This window comes from Lissotriton vulgaris, chromosome 8 (genome assembly GCF_964263255.1).
Source record: "Lissotriton vulgaris chromosome 8, aLisVul1.2, whole genome shotgun sequence".
Lineage (NCBI taxonomy): Eukaryota > Metazoa > Chordata > Amphibia > Caudata > Salamandridae > Lissotriton > Lissotriton vulgaris.
In genome coordinates this window covers 432,498,707-432,519,665 of record NC_141696.1, presented here as the reverse complement: position 1 = coordinate 432,519,665, position 20,959 = coordinate 432,498,707, and positions in this window count along the sequence as shown.

The following is a 20,959-nucleotide window of genomic DNA, read 5'->3' as shown; positions in this document are numbered from 1 at the left end:
TTTCGGGCTGCTTCATCGCCCTTCGTCAGGGGTTCACTACAAATATAAACCATGACTTTAGACAGTATGTTTAAACTTTTAAAACATGTTACATACTAAACTAGTGAATTGCTCATTGTATATGCATTTTAAAATGCCTCAATCGGCATTCTCACTCTAATAACAACCAACGTAAGACCAAGATGCAATACCACCCCGTTCTTCTCTATCTCAATCCCACGTTGTAAACCATGTTGTAAACCAAGTGGGAATGTCATCCCTCTGCCTCAATGCTCAAACTACCCCGCACTCCTTAAACCAAACCTCATGGAGACCCTCCCGTACCTGTGGTGCATGTCCTGATCTCATTCCTCCTTTTTCAAAAAAACGCCTATCAACTCTCTCACACCTGCTTCCCTTTTTAAACTCGTCAGACCTCACCCCTTAACATCTACGAATTCATGTGCTACAGAACGCATAATCCTCCACTAGGTTGTGCTAATACATCATTCCATTAAGGCCATCATTGATCTTCAGATGACCAAACCTGCACCTGATTGTTAGTAGATTGCTACGTTCACCCTTACGATGTTTACTGCTATAGTTTTTGCGATGCAAAGCAGTGCTTCCGGCATGGGAGCGATAATACATACCCAAATAATGGGATTGTATCCTTACCTACGTGGCCATAGAGCAGACCGCGTTACCAGGATGCACGCATCAAGTGATCAAACTGATGAAACAATGATGAAAAGGAGTGCACTTCAGCTCACCATTTTTGTAATTAACTTTTTAAAAGTGGCATTTTCAAAATTGTGACTTAAAATCTGACTTTACTATTAAAGAGGAATTGAAATTGCAATTCATTTGAGTCTAAACAGCACATTTCTATCTGCTTCCTCTCCAAAGTTAGCACTTATGAAATGTACTACGGTAACCCAGAGTTAGTCAATATGAAAGATAGGCCTTACAGTACTGAAAAAAGTCTTCAGGAGTTTATCACTACCAGGACATGTAAAACCTTAGTACACTTGTAGTACCTTTTAAATACAATGCAGCCTTTCCTATGGGCTTTAAGTGCTTACCTTAGTGGTGGCTTATACGTTTAAGAAGGAAGGTTTGTGCCAGGCAAAAGGTATATTTAAGTACTAAGTTGGTTCCTCGTCAGATAACTCAACCCAAGAACCACAGATAATAGGCGTATATGAGTCTTAATTCAGTTTCAACTTTTCTTCTTTTTAATCCCATAATTTTGAAGCTCCATTTTAGTCCTCGAGTTCACAAAGATGCTGAACCAAGCTTTTCTCAACAGCAGCTGGCGGTTCACCATTTGTCATAAATCAACCGAGATAGACTAAGAGCATATCGGGCAAACTGTCCTTCATCAGGGGTTATTGTGATTCAAAAAATCCCATCAAAACTAGCACTATCCAACACATAATCAAAACATTGCATTATACCAATTTAGTTACCACATGTATATCAACTGATGATTCGATGTTATGAAATAGACCCACAACCAAGCACGTACATTGAATGCAAATACTACTATTAAATCAAGTGTATATAGAAAAACTCGAATTGAAATCTCAAACGCAGTTAAATCAAATAAATTGTTACAACGGAACTACGTTTATTGAGTGTCACAAGGTACATTATGCCAGGCCGAAATGACAGTATAAAACTGCACTACTGACTGCAGTGGCAGGCCTGAAACATGTTTTAAAGTGCTACTGAAGTGGGTAACACAATGAGTACTGTAGCCCGCAAGTAGCATTTGATTTACAAGCCCTGGGTGCATGTACTATCATATACTAGGGACTCACAAGTAAAAAAAATGCACCAATCTGGTGTTGGGCAATGTTACTATGTTTTACGGAGAGAGTACAAACACTTTAGCACTCTTCTAGCACTGGTTAGCAGAGTCCTAATACCAACACAAATGAATTCAGAAAAACAGGAGGGGTGAATGCAAAAGGTTTTGGGGTGTGTGATCCTCCAGAGAGGGCCAGCTTCAACTGTAAGCCTCTGGAAAAGTGACAATTGAGTTTGTATATTTTGATAGTCTGCCATACTTAATGAATCATGTTATAAGATTAGTAATCACGGTAATCACATCCTCCCATGGATTCAATGCATGAACAGCAATCATGTTATCATGGTGCCAGACCTGTTTTGCATGCAATATTAAAAAACATATATAAGCCATGCCCCACATCAGCCCTAGGATGCCCCACCCGAGGACATCACTTGGGCCAGATTAAAATCGATACTTTTTCACCCACTGTGCCACTCTATACCGAGACCAGCCACATGCAAATCAATATAGACCCTGCTCCAATCAGCACAGCCCAACCTGAAGTCCCAGAGGATGTCCCCTCCAGATGGTTACACAAGCAACTCCAGAAGAGTATCAGAGTACTCAAGCCTCATCAGTGAGATGTAGCCTGAGTCCTATCACAAAGAGAGGTTGGGCATATTTGTTGCACTCATGGTGTCTACTTCAATAAAAACCCAAACATGTGTCCCATGCTCACTATGATAAAGACTCAAGATATACCTCAGCCATGAGGGTTTGAGAATTAAGCCTTTGGCAAACAAAACACTCCAAATCAGCCTTTAGGTGGTATTAGTGGCATTAGTGTTTTTTTCAATACATTTTAATATAATAAAAAAAAAACATTTTGAGTGTAAGCATGATTTATGCAAAGTAAAACTTCCAAACATGGCATTTAAAAATGTAAACTGATTTACAAAGGTGATCTCATTCTACTTTTATGCACTTGTATTTGTATTTGTATTTGTATTTAATTTATTTATAAAGCGCTAACAATCATCCTAGGTAGGATATCACGGCGCTGAGGTTTGGTGCTGAGGGGTACGGTGACCGCATTGATTACTGATTATTCTGGTTTAGGGAAGAGTAGTGTCTTTAATTGTTTCCTAAATGATAAGAGACATTCTGTCAGTCTGAGATTGGGAGGTGTCTGTACCTAAAAAATTACCGGATAATTTTTTGCAGTGGTTAATGGCACCCAGGCAGTCATTCCAAAGTATTGCTAATTCCGATTCGGACTGTGATGAGAGTTACTGGCCAAATTGGGATTGCAAAGTATGAGGGTAAAAAAAACAGCTCCTGGTGTACATTTGTTCCCATATGATACATCACTAGCAAAATGCTGCCAAAATGGGCCAAAGATGAGCTATTACCACAGGAGCAATGTGCTGTAACATTAAGGGGCATATTTACTAGAAACTGGCGGAGCGCAGTGTTACGCCAAAATTGGTGGCGCCACGCTCCATCAGTTTAAAAATGCAGGGCTGCGCCTTATTTACAAGAATGCAGCGCACCCCTGCGTTTTCCCTGACGTTGGCACCAAAGAAGCTGGCTAGAGCCAGCGCAGGCACCCTTGAATCATGTTTCAAGGGTGTCTGTGCTGTTTATGTGCAGGGGGGACACCTTCCTGCACATAAACAATCTTTACAGGTGATTTGCTGTCTCTTTGTGTGCTGCATCACATGGAAAGAGCAAAATACGAAATGAAACAGTTCTCCTTGTGTCGCCTGCTTAAGACCAGGTATTCCCAGGCAATATTTTTGGTGCTGCCCCATAACTTGTAAATATGGGGCAGCGTCAAAAAGCAATGGGTGTTGTGGTGGAACGCCCACTGCAACACACATTGCATTGCAAATAAGGTGAAAGACTTAACGCCACCAGAACACCGGAAAAAGTGACGTCTGGTGACATATTAACCCTTGTGCCCCTGTTATTCAGCATATCTTAGGGGATATTCCGCTTAATACACCCATGCCTCAGGAATACTGATCTCAGAGGTGCAAGTAATTATGTGTGTGGGAATATTGCTTCAGTATCCCCCTGAATTTGCGATAAGGATGCTTGAGGGCTTCCGTAGGCGTGTGTCAGAGTGGTGGTATGTAAAATGTAATGCAGAATGGGTCATCACCCCAGAGGTGTAGCTTCTAGACTACTCACAAACATTTGGAACACCTTTCCAAAACTCATCCACACTTATAAAAGTTCACCTCCTCAGAACAGCCTTAGGTGAGGCAGAAAATGTGGACGTGTTAACGCCCCCATTCTATAATGGGTGGCCAGAAAAAGAAGAAAATGAGGGGCCTTATTTATGAAGGCCTTGCGCCACTGGTGCGTCACTTTTTCCCATGTTAAAAGTGACGCACCAGTGGCGCAAGGTCTTCATAAATAAGGCCCAAGGTATATAGCACAAGGAAATGCAGTGATATCTGACTAGCCGTGTATAGGCCCCTGCAGGGAGATTAGATGTGCCATATTAGGTCGTGAACAGTCACTGAAAACAACGATTCTCATGTTTGGACATAGATTGTGCTGCTTTGATCGTCCTTGTCGCGTCTGGTATGTCAAAATACATTTCGATTTGAAGAATCCCTAGATCTCGTCACAAATCCTCAGAATGATTTGGCATCACTCGCACCTACTAACATCATTTTTACTTCTCAACAGCATCAATCATCCTGACATTTAAATTAAATCCAAGAGGAAAATATGGAATGCATGTGAAAATGCATTTAGCTGTATTTGAAGATGCAAAGCCAACCCTCATGTGAACTTACAGACTTGAAAGCGTAATAACTAAATGCAAAACGGGGAATTCAAAGCTAAACTCTCGAATTCTCTAATTTAAAAAATGTTATATCTCTCATGAGAATCAACAAGGCCGAAATACTTATTTCTGTCTTCCTTTTTCCTATTGATCTTGCGTAACAGATTTAAATGTCATATCTTTTGGGGCAACTTTCAAATGATCTGGTTTTAATGATGTTTCTTTCAATGAATGGGTTTACATTGATGAGACATAGCCAATGAGTAGGGCAGTCAGTGTGCGGTGAAATTTTGTATGTCATTATATCAAACCCAGTAGTGTTGACCAACCATTATATCACATCCACTACAGTGGCTAGCACTAAGTAATCGTGGTAAGTATATCATTATTGCTCTCACCTCCACCTTTGCTTTTGTAATTAGGTCTATGTAATCGACAGAATATTGTTGTGGGATATAATGCATGCAATATAGTGAGAGTACACCCAAACTAAGGGTCTGATTATGAGTCTAGATGTGCATGGACCGCCAGACTCACGGTGGTACATTGGTGGAGGTCTTACCACCGCCGCACCGGTTGTCAGATCGCCTTTTTACGACCAGGGCGGTTGGGTCGCCATAGCACTGCCTCAACCACCAGGGCCAGAGAACCCTGGCAGTGGTGCAGTGGTCTGAGGGCTGTAATATGCCTGGTGGTATCCTGAGGCCCCGGCAAGCACATTCCGACTTTCCTCACCGCCAGCAATCTCATGGAGGATCTTCCTCCTTGAAACTGCTGGTAGAGAGGAAAGAAAGGGGGGGCAGTCCCCCTCCTGTCCCTGTGCACGGGAGTGCATGCAGGGGACACATGTGCCCTCCTGTATTTTACATGTTGGGCCCTCAGTTCCAGCATGGGAAGAAATGCACAACATGGTGCATTCCTTCCAGGCCCATGCACGCGGTGAACCTTTAAAATGTACTGTCGCAAGACTACCACCCCACCTGCCCAACCACATAAATACTTGTAATCTGGCAGGTGGGAAGGCAGCGGTGAATTTCGGCAGTGCAGGAGCGTGGCAGTGGTGTCTGCCCATTCCCGCACTGCCAAAACTCGTAATCAGGCCCTAAGTGAGTAAGTCCTCTCATAGTTTGGCTACTATGTGTAAGACATAACAGGAACTGTGAATGACAGTGGTACAGAACAGATATAGACATTACAGATGTTAGAATTGGGGGTCTCTGGTTGGTACAGGAAGGTACTTGTGACAAGCAGGGATCCTCTCCTCTAGTCAGGGCAAGGGAATCACTCTCTCAAAATAACCCCTGCTCACCGTCTAGGCGGCATGGCACGAGCAGTCAAGGCTTATTTCAGAGGGGATGTAAATTAAGCAGTTGTGACCACATACAGTAACCCAGTGACAACACTACAAATGCACACCACACAGGTTTTATATAAAAAATAAGTATACTTTATATAGAGTTATCACAAGACCAATAAACGACAAAAAGAATCCACAGTACTATTAAGTTTCAAGAGTTCAGGTTAAAAAGGCTTAATTCAAGGTTCTGTGCGAGTCGGTAGCCTTGTCCAGCTATAGCGTTGCTGAAAAGAACACAGAGTCAAAACAAATCCAGCGGACCACAGCGGTCCGGGCCCACTCAAATGTCGACAGACTCAGTCACAGTACCTTTTCCTTGAGGCGGCTGGCAGGGATGAGCGAGCCGGTTCCGGGGTTCGTCGTGGTGTAAAAAAAGGAAGCGTTGCAGGTCACGGTGTCCTTCCAGTCGCAGTGCAGGCTACGGCTCGTTGACGGTGTTGAGACGGAGTCGGTGAGCACAGGCTTGCGTTGTTTGAGGCGGACGTTGCTCGTTGCGGTGCTTCCTGCTTTACGGTGCGGCGACAGAGCCGGAGTTCGGGAGCTGGCGTCGGTCAGTCCGGATAGCGGTGCGAGTTGGGCGGTGGGTTGTGAAGCGTGCGAGGCGGTGCCCAACTCGGGTCCGATCATAGGACTCAAAGTCAGTAGCAGTGACCGTGTGAGTCAGACCAGTTCGATTCGGTGTAGCGAGGCGTTGCACGTCGCGGTGTCCTTCCGGTCGCAGTGCAGGCTACGGCTCGTTGACGCGTCAGGGCGGAGTCAGTGAGAGCAGAGCTTGCCTTGTTTGATGTGGACGTTGCTTGGTGTGGTGCCTTCAACACCGGGCCGGTCGTGAGAGTCGGTCACAGCTCCCTGCCTCTGTAGCCACTTGTTTCCAGCAGCAATTCACAAAGGCTAGTGAAGTCCACTGGTCCTGGGACTTCGGTCAGGGGGCAAGTTCTCTTCCAAGCCCTTGGAGATCTTTGCACAAGTTGAAAGAAAAGTCCACAAAGTTCTTTATCCTCTCTTTGGCAGTCAGGCAACCACTGCAGGCCAATCCCCCAAGCAGCACTTCAGCTTAGGAATAGTCTCTCCTCAGTTTCTCCAGGTTCCTTCTCCTCAGCAGAGGTTTCGTCTTGTAAGTCTAGAAGTGATCTAATTTCATGGGATCAGGGTCCCAATAATTATACCCCTAAATCCTTTGTTCTCGGAGGGGAGAGGGGCCTGGGCCCAGTTCAAGCCAGTTCGGAAGTACTCTGTTTACCAGACCTCTCCTCCCCACTCACCACGCAGGGCAGACACATGAGACGCCCCACAGGAGGTGGAGCCAGCATTGTTGAAGGCAAGTACAGTCCAGGAGCACTTTGTTGACAGTCTTCCTTCTTTCAGTGTGCAGGGCAGAGACATCAGACACACCACAGGGGGTTGAGCTAGCATTGTAGAGGGAAGGCCCAGCCTGTCTCCTGGAATTCCCCAGCCCTGTCACACACAAACCCAGACAAGGAATACACAACCTCGCAGAGGCAGGCTCAAATGGTTAGGCAAGCAAATACCTACTTGCAACCACAGAATATTAAAATAGGCTTTACTAAAAGATGTATTTTATTATTCTGAGTCTAGGCATACTAAATTCGAATTTCTACCATGTTCTCTGAGTCGGCTAGGATTATAAACATGTAACAATCCAGCAGCCCATTGTGGCCTATGGAGAACAGGTAGCCTTGCAATAGTGAAAAACTAAAATGGCTGTAATTCACTATTAGGGCATGCCGCACACATCAGGGCTTGTCCTACCTTATACTTACAATACACCCTGCCCTTGGGTCTGCCATAGGGGTGACTAATATGAAAAATAGTGAAGGTTTAGAGACTGGCAATTGGGTGCACTTGCCCAGTCAGCATGACAGTACCAGACTGCACACAGGCTCTGCAATGGCAGAACTTAGACACATTTTACAAGGCTGCTTCTGTGAGTGGTACAACCAGTGCTGCAAGCCCACTAGCAGCATTTGGATTTACACACCATGGGCACACTCAGTGCACTGTACTAGGGTCTGACAAGTAAACCAAACATCCAATCATGGAACCATTAATCAATACATCAATTTACAGTTGGGAGCACTCGCACTGTGGCACTGGACAGCAGTGGCACAGTGCCCAAAGCATCTAACACCAGCAAAAAGACAGGAGGCAACAGCAAAAATGGAAGGGAGACCCAGGCCAATGGTGCCAGGTCTAACAACAGACAAAAGAGGCTCTGCCCCATGCCCACCATTGGACAGACCTCTGAACAGCCTTCTAGTGAATGCAAACTGAATATCGACCCTAGAATATCAATGGTACACAATATTAAGTTTGACAGATTAGTCTAGATTTTCTATTACTAACTCAATATTTATGTACCTACACAGTACATATATCTTCAAGGTACATAGATGTGGAGTTAGGATCAGTAAATCTATACTTCCCTATATGTACTTTCCTTTTGATATTTTGTCCCAAAATGTTCTACCCTGGACATTCTTGTACCACAATATTATAGGGATAGATATTCAGTCGTAAAATCACTTTCTATCATCTGGACCACATCATTCTACTAAACAGACTTGCCTGAGTGACCAAAGTCCCAGTAGAATATATGAATTTATTATCTCTCCCTTCCAGAAGAAGCGCATTAGGCAGCAACTGAGAAAAATGATGTAATTTCGAAAAATTAAATGGTGGAACATCATTTAATTAAAAAAAAATTGGGTGCTATCAATCAATCAGGGGAATTATAAGTTCACTATTCACCCATGAGGGTCTCAAGGAGCTGGGGCGGGGAATAAGCAACTCCATTAAGTCATAGAGCCAGGTCTTGAGTGTCTTCTTGAAGGTGTTCAGGGAGGGAGCATGTCTGATGTGGATCAGAGCTCGTTTCAGGTCTTGGCTGAGATGTAGGAGAAGGCTCCTCCACCTGCTCTGGCTCTGTGGATTTGTGGGATTTCGGCGAGGGTGAAGTCGGTGGTTTGGAGGATCCTCTAGGGTTGGTGGAAGGAGATTCTTTTGTTGAGGTATTGGGATCGGGTGTTGTGGGTGAATATCTCGAAAGTAACTCTCTTCTTGACGGGGAGCCAGTGGAGGGTCTGCAAATGTTGGGTGATGTTTTTGTGTCGGGGATGCTGAGTACGAGTATGGCTGCGTTGTTCTGTATGGGATGGAGCTTGCAGTGTGTCTTTGGTCGAGGAGGGTGCGGATGTCATCTGTGGCAGTGGGTAGAGCAGTCTCAGTGCTGTGGTTGCTGTGGAATCCGGATTGGGATGAGTCAAGTATGGAGATGAATTTTGTTAGTTGTGGATTGATGGTCTTCTCTGTGACTTTGGACGTGACAGGGAGAAGGGAGATGGAACGGTAGTTCTTGAGGTCCATGGTATCTGCTGAGGGCTTCTTGAGCAGGGTGTGACTTCTGAGTGTTTTCAGTTGTCAGGAAAGGTGCTGGTCTTGAAGGTGGCGTTGATGGTGCATCGTGATTCTAGAGCGATGGTGGCTCTGTGGAAGATGTGCTGTGAGCGGGGGTCTGTGGAGGTTCCTGAGTGGATAACCTTTCATGGTCAAAGTGACGTCTTTGGTGGTGACTGGGATCCAGGCGGAGATGGTGGGCTGGTTGACGTTGCTGGAAAGGGAATTGGTTTCAGAGTCAGTGTCTGGTCATTGAAGTTGTCGTAGAGGCTCTTGATTTTCAGATGGAATTAGGATCCCAGCTTGTTGCAGAGGTCCTGGGAGGTGGTGATGTCTTTGGTTTCATTGGCAGGCTTGGTGAATCCCTAGATGATGCTGAAGAGTTCCTTGCATTTGCTGGAGTTGGTGAGGATCTTGTTTTGAATGAAGGCCCTTTGGGAGGTTCTGATGTGCTGGTGGTATTCTGTCATGGAGTTCTTGTTGGTGGTGCGGCCTTCTGATGTTTTGCTGTTCCTCCAGTTCTTCTCGAGGCATCTGCAGGTGTGTCTCAATTCTTGGAGGTCGGCAGGGAATCAGGTGACCATCCTGGGGCGTTGTCTGTCGGAGTTACGTAGGGGTGCTACAGAGCATTCTCACCAATGATGTTCCCAATCTTATCAAATGTGAATATGAGAACAATAAGTGGTCCACTATAATCCTTAGGAATTGGTTTGGCAAATATATCACCAGGCAGAATCCAATTGAATCATGGCATCACCGAAGCTAACAAGGAAACACTACAAGACTTGTGTACAATTCTAGGTATGTGAGCAAAATCTCATTTAATTCAGGAATTTTATGCTGCACAAAATCAATAAACTTGTTCCCAGTTCCATAACAGAACTCTGCACATCATTTTCACCCACAGGAGACTAGATTGAGAAGAAAACTTCTTGGTGGAACAATAACAAAAATTTGGAGAGATATTTTATCCTCAAACCATTTTTATGACGGGTCTCACATGTATTTTGCATGTAGAATATGACGACCCAATTGCATTTCTCGTAACTTACATTTCATTAAATTAACTCGTATTTCGCAGAAAATAAATGTATACATTTCTCCCACTCCAAAACACTGCTTATATTAGCGGAGTTAGAGAAATAGACACATGCAAATGAAAATGCTCTGACATCTTAATAGCAGATTTGTGATAACAGGTTCAAGCACAGTCTATGAAAAAATAGGCCAGTCCTACACTAACACCCAATTCTACACAAAAAACAATGGCAAACACAACACAGGCAATGGGTAGTGCAGCCATCATGCCACAAGATAGTCATAAGGAGGAAAGAATCAATCAGAACATTATGCAGGTAATACAAATATCATGCTGTCCAAAACCAACATGTGACTGACCTGTCTTGAAATATGAAATCTATGTATGAGCATCAGTGACTAAACAAGGCCAAAAAATATATGTGCAGTTTTGACAATCAAATCACACTACAACCCATCACTCTCATTAGTATTAAGAATCCACTGAAAAATAAAATCAACTACCCAATGATTGCATATAACACTGTCCAATAGATGTTTACTAAAGTCATATTTGACTATGGGCCTGATTTAGGTTTCGGGGATGGGTTACTCTGTCACAACGGTGACTGTTATCCCATCCGCCGTCCCATAGGATATTATGGGATTTGCATTTCGGCAGAAGGGATATCCGTCACCATTAGGATGGACTAACCCATCCGCCGAAATCTAAATCAGGCCCTAAATTAAAATAATCTCTAAAGCCCTACAAATTGAACTTCAGTCAAAAGACACTGTTACTGGGACTGAAAAAACAGAAACAACAACGCCCTGTCCTTGCAAAACATTAAGTTGCCACTAGTCTACTAACACTTCCGAATCAAGACTTTAGCATTAGTACAGATACGAATGTCCAATGATTCCCTATATACATTTACAAAGCCATGCCATGATAGAAATCATCACTACCCTTCAATCAGCATGGTCATTCACACTAACAAGAAATCCAAATAAAAGTAGGTCATTCTCCATAATGCCAGTGTGAATGCCATGCTGGAATAAATTTCAAATTAGCCTGTCCCTCAACACCGTTAGACCTGTTAGCCTTAGGATGATCTCCCCCAAACCTTTTGGCTTACTTCTCCTTTTTTAAGTTGATTGAGTTTTTGTTGGCCTTAGGACTCTTTACACTTTACTACTGCTAAACAGTGCTAAAGTGTGTGGTGCTCACTCCCTAAAGCATGGTAGCATATGCTTACACCCAATCGGCACCTTTAATTTACCTATAAGTCCCTAGCAAAAGAGTACTACATGTACCCAGGACCTGTAAAATAAATGATACTAGTGGTCCTGCTGCACTAACTAGGCCAACCATTATTTGGCCTTTCAAGCATGTCTCAGGTAACGTTTAAAACTGTCATTTCAACCTGGCAAAACAAAACTCTTGCTAGGCCTACACCTTACCTTTGAGTTCTCTCTTGGCTAGACAGAGCATGCGCTGTCTTGCAGAGACTGTTGTATTTAATACGTAGGCTTCAGCCCACCCATAGACTTCCCATTTTCTGGCTCAATCATCGCTCTCATATTCTTTCTCCCCATTTGTCCAACATGCATGCGTCATGCCTCTTTCTGTGTATAGTCTTCCCCAAACCATGGACCGATTACTGCTATCCATCCACTGCTCCCATTTTAGGAACTGTTTTAGTAACTACTTTTTTGTATGTGGGAGCACATCACACAAGCGCCCGTGTTTCTGTAACCAGGCCTGTAACTCTAGTTCTTATCTTGTCACATTTGATGTGCATTCAAAGAACGAGGTCAATTTTCATATTCTGTTTTGAACAGGCATGATTCAGATGAGGTAAGTGTGAGTGTCTGAGTGATGTACGAAGAAGCTTTAACTTAATAAATTCAGAAGGAACGCGATAAGCAGTGCCCAGTGTTCTCTTTAAAACAGCGGGGTAGGACTGGCGATGGCTAGTTTAAACCTGCATCTTTTTATTGGGGTAACTTGATTCAGCGCCTTGCTGTGTCGGTGTAAGGTGACCACCCCCAAAGGCTAATTTCTATTTATTGCTTCAAAACCTCCCTTTCAGTGGCAAGGTGTGTCAGGCTCTGAGCAGACTCTGCCTTCCTGGGCCTTGCTCTTGCACATGTTGCTGGCTTATGGGAGCTGAGCCTGTACTGAGTGGTGGACCTTAGCACCAGCATGTTGACATTCAGGTTGACTATCGGCATGCTGGAGGGATAGCAATTCAGAGTCCCCCCACGCCAGTGCTCCCTTGGTGTCACCTTGCAGGATTCACTATAATCAGCAGACGGGCGCATAGGTTTTCAGAGAATGTCAGTGATTTGTGAATATGTTTTTATTAATTTATATATTTTTACGGTTTTCCACTCCACTCCAATGTACCCTAAACGACCCCTCCTTACTTCACTACAATGCATCATAATCTACTCCACTTCTTCACACCCCACTACACCCCACTGAATCTACCCACTCCAATCTACCCCAACATAATTTACCCGCCCACCCCACCCCACTCCAATCTACCTCACTCCAGCTATCCTACTCCAATATAACCCACTCTAACCCAATCTACCACACTCCTCTCCAATCTATCCCAATCAATTCCACTATGATCTAATCTACTCCACTCCACTCCAATCTACCCCACTCCACTCCAATATACTCCACTCCGCTCCCCTGCAATCTACCCACTCCACTCAATCTAACTCAATCAACCCCACCTCACTTCAATCTATCCTACTCCACACCAGTCTACTGCACTCCACTCAAATCTACCCCACTCTGCTCCAATATATCTTAGTCTGTCCCACTTCTCTCCAATCCACTCCAATCTACTCAGCTCCATTCTACTCCACTATACCTCAGTCCAATTTACCTCACTCTTCCGATTTACCCCACTCACTCCAAACTCAACTGCAATCTATCCAACTCCTCTCCACTCTAATCTACACCACTCCCCCTCAATCTACCCTACTCCTCTACAATCTACCTAACTCCAATCTACCCCACTCCACTCTATGACACTCCAATTCCCTCAACCCAAATCTATCCCACTTTACTTCAGTCCAATCTCCCCTACTCCAATCTACCCCACTCCACCCCAATGTACCCTACTCCAATCTACGTCACCCCATTCTACCCCTCCCCAATCTACCCTACCCAATCTTCCCCTATCTACTCAAATACAATCTACTACACTCAGTATATCCCACTCTACCCCAATCTACCCCACTCCACCCCACCACACTGCAATCTACCTCACCACACCCCACTCCAATCCAAACCACTCCACTCCAATCTACCTCACTCCAGACTATCTCACTCCAATCTATCCTCTTCAATCTAATGCACTCCAATCTCTCCCAATCCAATCCACCCCACTCCATTCCAATCTACCATACTCTAATCCATCCACCCTACCCCACTCCACTCCCATCTAATGTACCCCACTACACTCCACTCTACTCCACTCCACTCTTCCCCAATCTATCTCACTCCACTCCAATCTCAACTCCACTCCAATCTATTCAGTTTCACCCCAATCCACTCCACTTCACTCCAATGTACCCCATTCCGTTCAACCCAATGTACCCCACTCCAATCGACCCCACTCCACTCTACCTCAATCTATCATACTCCATTGCACTATACCCAATCTTCCCCAGTCCAATTCACTCAAGTCTACCACATGCCACCCAAATCTACCCCACTCCAGTCTAACCTAACCCACTCCACACCAATCCACCCTAACCTACCCTACCTACTCCACCCCAAACTACCCTACTCCAATCTAATCTATCCAATCTGCCCTACTCTAATCTGCCCCAGTCTAATCTGCCCCACTCTACTCTGCCCACACTCCAAACTACTCCACTTCAATCAACCCCAATCCATCCCAATCTTCTCAACTCCAATCTACCCCACCTTAACCCAATCTACCTGCTCCATTCAACCCCACTCTCATCTATCCCATCCCAACCCAATCCATACCATGCTGCTCTATCTAACTCTACTTCAATTTAATCCACTCCAGTTTGCCTCACTCCACTTCAATCTACCCCAATCTACCCCACTCCAAACTACCCTACTCTTATCTATCTCACTCCAGCCTACCCCACTCCACGCCTAGTGACCCTACCATAGTCCACCCAATCTATTCCACTCCTATCTACCCCACTCCAATCTACCCCACTCTAATCTACCCCAACCACTGCACAGCACTCTCCCCAACCTACCCCACCCCACCCCACTTCACTCCAATTTACCTCAACATATCCCACTCCAATCCAAACCACTCTACCCGATCAACCCCACTTTAATCTGCCCCACTCTACTCCAATCTACCCCACTTCATTCCAATCTACCCCACTCTACTCCAATCTACCTCACACCATCCCAACTACCCTACACAACTCCAATTTACCCCACTCCACCAATCTACCCCACTCCACCCCAATCTATCCCACTCCACGCTATCCCAATCTACCCTGCTCAATTCCATTGTACAGCAATATAATCCATCAAATCTATCAGACTCCTATCTAGTCCACTCTAATCTACCCGACTCTACTCCAGTCTACCCCACTCCACTCTACTACAATCCACCCCATTCCACTCTACCCCAAATCCACCCCACTCCACTCTTCACTAATCTATGCCATTTCACTCCAATCTACCCTAATATATCTCACTCCACTCTTCCTAATATACCCTGATCTACCCTACTCCTATTGCACCTAAACCCAACCAAATCAACTCGGATCCCCTTACACATGGTCCCCCCCTACATATCCCTGCATCATGTGTCAGGCACCCCATGGTGCCTGCCACGTGGTGCTGTGTTAGGTGTCATGTCTATTTTTTGTACTGTGCCAGTGGTGGCAGTCGCATCGCAATGCCTCTGTCTGGACCGCCAACAGCCTGTCAGGCGGTCCGTTTACGATAGGGTGGCGGGTGGACAAATTCCGTCCGCCATTCTAATCAGCCCCCAAGGGCCTCCTTTATGGCATTTTGGCATAGTGCAGCGCAGCAAGGCACCTAGTGTTCAGACAAAATATCAAGTCAGTTATATCGACTGACACAATTATCGAGTTGTAAATATCGTGACGACTGGTGCTTACAGCACCGACCGCCACAAGGCTGGGAATGCACTATGTGAATTGTCATGCACAAGGTGACAGGCACCGTGAGGTTCATGCCACCATGTCCACGACAATGCAGGAGGGTACCATAGGTACCACCTATGTGCACCCTCCACCCCCCCAATACTCTGGTGCCTGCAAGGGACCCCGTAAGATAATTCTGCATGCCTTTGGCATGTTTCCGCCCCCATGCTAATATGGATGGCGATGTCTAGCAGACACCGCCACCACATTAAACCCTTTTCCGCCCGGTCGACTTGTCGATCGGGCGGAATATCAGCGGACGGTCTTCCCGCCTGCCGCTGTACCCATGCCTTACTAATATGCCAGGGGGTAAATGGGTGGTGGGTGGGGAAGGGATGTAGGCAGATGATAGGCAGAAACAACGCCGGGGGGGCTTGCCATTATCCATCGCGAATCAATCAAATGCATCTCTTTTGAACTCCCAGATATCAAGGAGGCAGAAAGCCTGGGTTTCAATCTCCACATACATAAGACTACTACTTTTACCCTGTCTGGAGTATTGATATACCGACCACCGGGTCAACAGAAAAACTTCCTAGATAGTTTAGCTGAGGTGATCAGCAATCTTGCCCTCAAATTCGCCAATTTTACAGTTTTGGGCAATCTAAATCTTCACCTTGATTCTGATTCAGACTCAAATGCGTCCTGTTTTAAAGATCTCATAGATATATTAGGGTTGACCCTATTGACACGGGACCCTACTCATAGGGCAGGACACTTATTGGACTGCGTATGCACAAACCTAACATCTTTAAAGGTCAAACCGCCCCGCCCTCAAACCTGGACCGACCACATGTTCATTCCATTTGACCTCTTAGTGGAAGGAAAGGGGATCAAAAAGTGTCTCCCTAAGGTAAACGCCAGTATGAAACATGATTGGAAGAAAATAAGTAAGGACCCGGATCTGCAGCAGAGAGCTGTGGCACTTAAACCCATCTGGACGGGCGTCACGGAGGCAGATAATACAAATTTTAATCACTGGATTGAGGAAATCGGTGGTCCCCCTAAGGCCACAAACCCCAGTAAACCACACTATAATAAAAAATCGGCACCCTGGTTCTCACTCTCCTTGAAGGAGAAACATGTAGAGGTTAGAAAATTGGAGAGAATATGGCGCCGCTTGTATAAGGAAGAAGACCTCAGCCACTATAAAGAATCTAGGAGGCAGTACCATGCTCAGATTAAAACTGCTAAAAAGGAATACTACTTAAAAGCAATTGATTCTTCGAATAACAAACAGAAAGAGATTTTTAAAGTGGTCAATGATTTTATGAAACCAAGGTTCCTCCTATCAGAGATTCCGCCCTCCCTTACTTTATGCAACTCGATTGCTGATTTCTTTGAGCAGAAAATACTAAACCTTACCAAAGACTTCTCTGAACAGCCCGCTGCCAAGGCAGCAGAGGACCTTGAAATTGCCCCTGGAGTAGCACAATTCTGTGATTTCCTGCCTATTAGTTCAGAAGACTCACGCCAATTGATTCTGTCCACTAAATCTGGTTCTCCCTTTGACCCCTGCCCCCCTATGATGTTACATGCCCTAGTAGATACAGTTAACCCCATCATAAATAACATCATAAATTCATCTCTGTCCTCTGCTGAGATTCCTTCGGAATGGAAATTGGCGGCAGTGAAACCCCTGCAAAAAAAACCTCTGCCAGACCCATCAACACTCTCCAACCTCCGCCCAATCTCCCTGCTCCCGATGCTTTTTAAAATGACCGAAACGGTGGCGAATAAACAGCTGACTAAATTCCTGGAGGACGAGGATATCCTGCAACTTAATCAATCTGGGTTTCGGGCCTCACACTCCACGGAGTCCGCCCTTCTGTACACCGTGGAGACACTGAAGACCGCCATGGATCAAGGGAAGAAGGCCGTCCTTATCCTACTTGATCTATCGGCGGCCTTCGATACGGTGTCCCACTCAATACTGATCAGGCGACTGATGGCAGCAAGGATAGGGGGCACCGTGTTGGACTGGCTGAGGAATTTCCTCGACCATCGTAGACAGGTCACGGTGTTGGGAGAATACCGCTCTGAGGAAAAAATCACACAAACAGGGGTACCGCGGGGCTCCAGTCTAAGCCCGGTACTGTTCAACGCATACATGATCCCCTTGATTGAGCTGATTTCGTCTTTTAACATCAGTACCATATCATACGCTGACGATACTCAGCTCATTCTAGTGCTAGACAGGGAAAATGGAAAGGCAGAGGAAAATCTAAAAGCCTGCCTTACCGCAACCTTCATTTGGATGCGTGAGAATCATCTAAAATGTAATGCCGGGAAGACCGAAATTATACCCTTCGGCCCCCAAAACCCCTTTTCCCCTAGCCTATGGTGGCCACTGGGTGTGGAGTCCCCTCCTGATACCATCGCTACGGCCCGGAACTTAGGGATCAGGTTTGATAGTGCCCTATCTTTCAAACAGCAAGCAGGGGCAGTGGCAGGGTCTTGTTTTAATATCATCAGAGGACTCATAAAGTTTTTTGATTTTCTTCCTCTGACAGCCAGGAAGACGGTGACAGTAGCACTTGTAACATCTCGCCTGGACTACTGCAACAGTTTATATGCAGGACTAAATCGATCTGTCCTGCATAGGTTGCAGGTTGTCCAAAATGCTGCTGCCCGTCTGGTCCTAAAATGGCCGAGGAGGTCATCTGCCTCGGCTGCTCTCAAGGCCCTACACTGGTTACCCATTCACAAACGCATACTGTTCAAAATCTTAGTGATTACCTTTAGGGCATATCACCAAAAAGGACCCAAATATTTCCTTCCCTGGTTCAAACAGTATGCACCAACACGCTCCCTCAGATCAGCCAACATGAATCTGTTACAGACCCCCAAATTCAGACTCTCAACAAGAGGAGGGAAATCTCTCGCAACACTGGGCGCAAAAGCTTGGAATAAACTCCCACCCAACCTGCGCTTGATCTCAGCCGAGAAGAACTTCCGTAAGGCTCTGAAAACTTGGATTTTCAACCTTTCAGACACGGTCTGTATGACTCTGGTTTAGACACAGCGTTCTGTTTAGATGAGATGGATGTGTGAGCTGACTTTTCCGGCCTTCCACCTAGGCTACGGGCTACAAGCGCCAAGATGCTCCCTGGAGTGACAGCCGCGCTATAAAAGTGCATACTTACATTACATTACATGTAGGGCGGATCGCCACCACCATGCGGGCGGTGACGATCTGCCCTACATCCTAATGGGCCCCTATGTCACCTCGCCGCAATTCCGCGCATCCATCGATCCACCATGGGGGGAAGATCCTTCTCCTACTTAGCGGCCAAAACCTGGAATTCTCTCCCCACCCACCTCTGCCTTACACAGAACCACCTCTCCTTCAGAAAGCAAATAAAAACTTGGATATTCGATAAGTAAAGTACCCCCCCTCCCTCAAGCGCCTTGAGACCCTCTGGGTGAGTAGTGCGCTATACAAATTTTGAACTTGAACTTGAACTTGAACTATGTGTATTACATGTTATAATTTATTTTGTAGTGTTATAATTTATATTATTATGTTTTGTTTATTTGAAATTATATTATTTTTTTTGATAACCAAGTTTATTGGTTTTAAAAGACAAATCACAAAATACATTGGAAGCAAAATCAAGCACATTATTTGGATAAAATACATTATAAAGAGGGACGACAGGGACTTGTAAGGCACTCTTTGGAATGAAGAAAAACACTTGCATATGATCATTCTTGTACAGGATACACGTGCACCCCTTAGGGCAAAAGATTGAACCATTTGCCCAATATCTTGCCAAAAAGCTCAGGGCAAACCTGGGCCTCAAAGAGGGGCTCCTCTTGAGTTCCACACCAATCCACTCCCCGTCTCCATTTCCGCATAGTGGGGGGGTTTGGCCTGAAACCAGAGTGCCACTATATCGCACTTCGCCAGTGTCACTGCTGTTCCTAGGAAGCGCTTATTGGCCAGGGAGCCTTCAAGGCCATCAAGCACACCCAGGACCAAGTGTAGTGGGTCATGAGGAATCGTCCACCCCAGGGTCTGTGTAAGTTCTAGTTCCACCACGCCCAAAATGGTGCAATGATGGGGCATTGCCAACTCATGTGGTAGAAGTTCACAGGGGCGTGGCTGCATCGCGTGCAGGTCGGGGAGAGCCGCATACGGGTGCTGTATAGGTGCACAGGAGTGAGGTAAGCCGTATGGAGGTAATAGAGTTGGACTAGACGCAACTTGGAGGTGGTCATGAAGGTCTTGGGGGCCATGAGGTCATCTCTTCAGTCTGCGTCCTCCAGGGGGCCCAACAACCCCTCCCAGCAGGCACGTAACAAGTCTAGGAATGCGGGGTCATTGTTCACTAGGGAGCGGTAAATCTGCAACACCCAACCCTCTGCCCAGGTTCCCCATCATCACATGGGCCTCAAGGGAGTTGAATTCCAGGCAGAGGTGGGAGAAGGAATATGTACTCGGTGGGCATGCCTTAGCTGTAAATATTTATAAAATTGGGAGGAATGGAGGGAATAGCATTGCTGTCAATCTGCAAAAGGTCTGAAATGGTCCCCAACCCAGGTGTCTCCTAGTAGCGAGATCCCGATGTGGTCCTACCAACGGAAGTCTCGGAGAGACGAGATCTCTTTCAGCCAAACACCACTCCACAAAGGCGTCTGCCTGGTGAGTTTCCCGTCCAATTTTGTGTGGCGTAGGGCTGTGCGCCAGGCTATGATACCGTCTGGGTGATTGGGGGAAGGGTCTGTGGTATGGGGCCCCATATAGGTAGCCTTGGAGCTGTGGGAAGTCCAGTGACCGGAGTTCCACCCGGTACGCCAGGTCGGACCAGCCACCTGCGAACCAGTCATGGATCACGAAGAGTCTTGTGGCCAGTTAGTAGAGGTGGAGATTGGTTACCCCCATGGCCCCATCGTAGGGAGGTATATGGTAGTGTGCCAGGGACAGTCGTGACCTGCTGCCCCCCATAGAAACCGGGTGAGGGTACTGTCAATTTCCCGAATTAGCATCCTGGGAGGTAAAGGGTAATATTTTGTAAAATATATAAAAAATGGGGAAGGACCATCATTTTAAAAAGGGCACTTCTGCCAAGGGGGTTGAGAGGGTGGGATTGCCATTTCCTGAGGTCCGCTTTGACTGAGGGCCCATTCGAGTTCTGGAAGGAGGGCGATCCACACCCCCAAGTACTTGAATGACTGCCTGCGCAGGAGAATGGTTGTTTACCAGTCGAAGCAAGCCCGAGACAGGTGGAAGGGAACCAGTGTGGATTTTGATGGGTTGCGACAGAGGCCGGAGAAATGTTCGAAGGCAGAAAGGGCATCCAAGCACCTTGGCCCGGAGGGGCAATCTTATCGACCTGATAAGGGTCCCATGCCCAACCTCAGATGTGGGGGTCTTGACGTATGAGGGAGG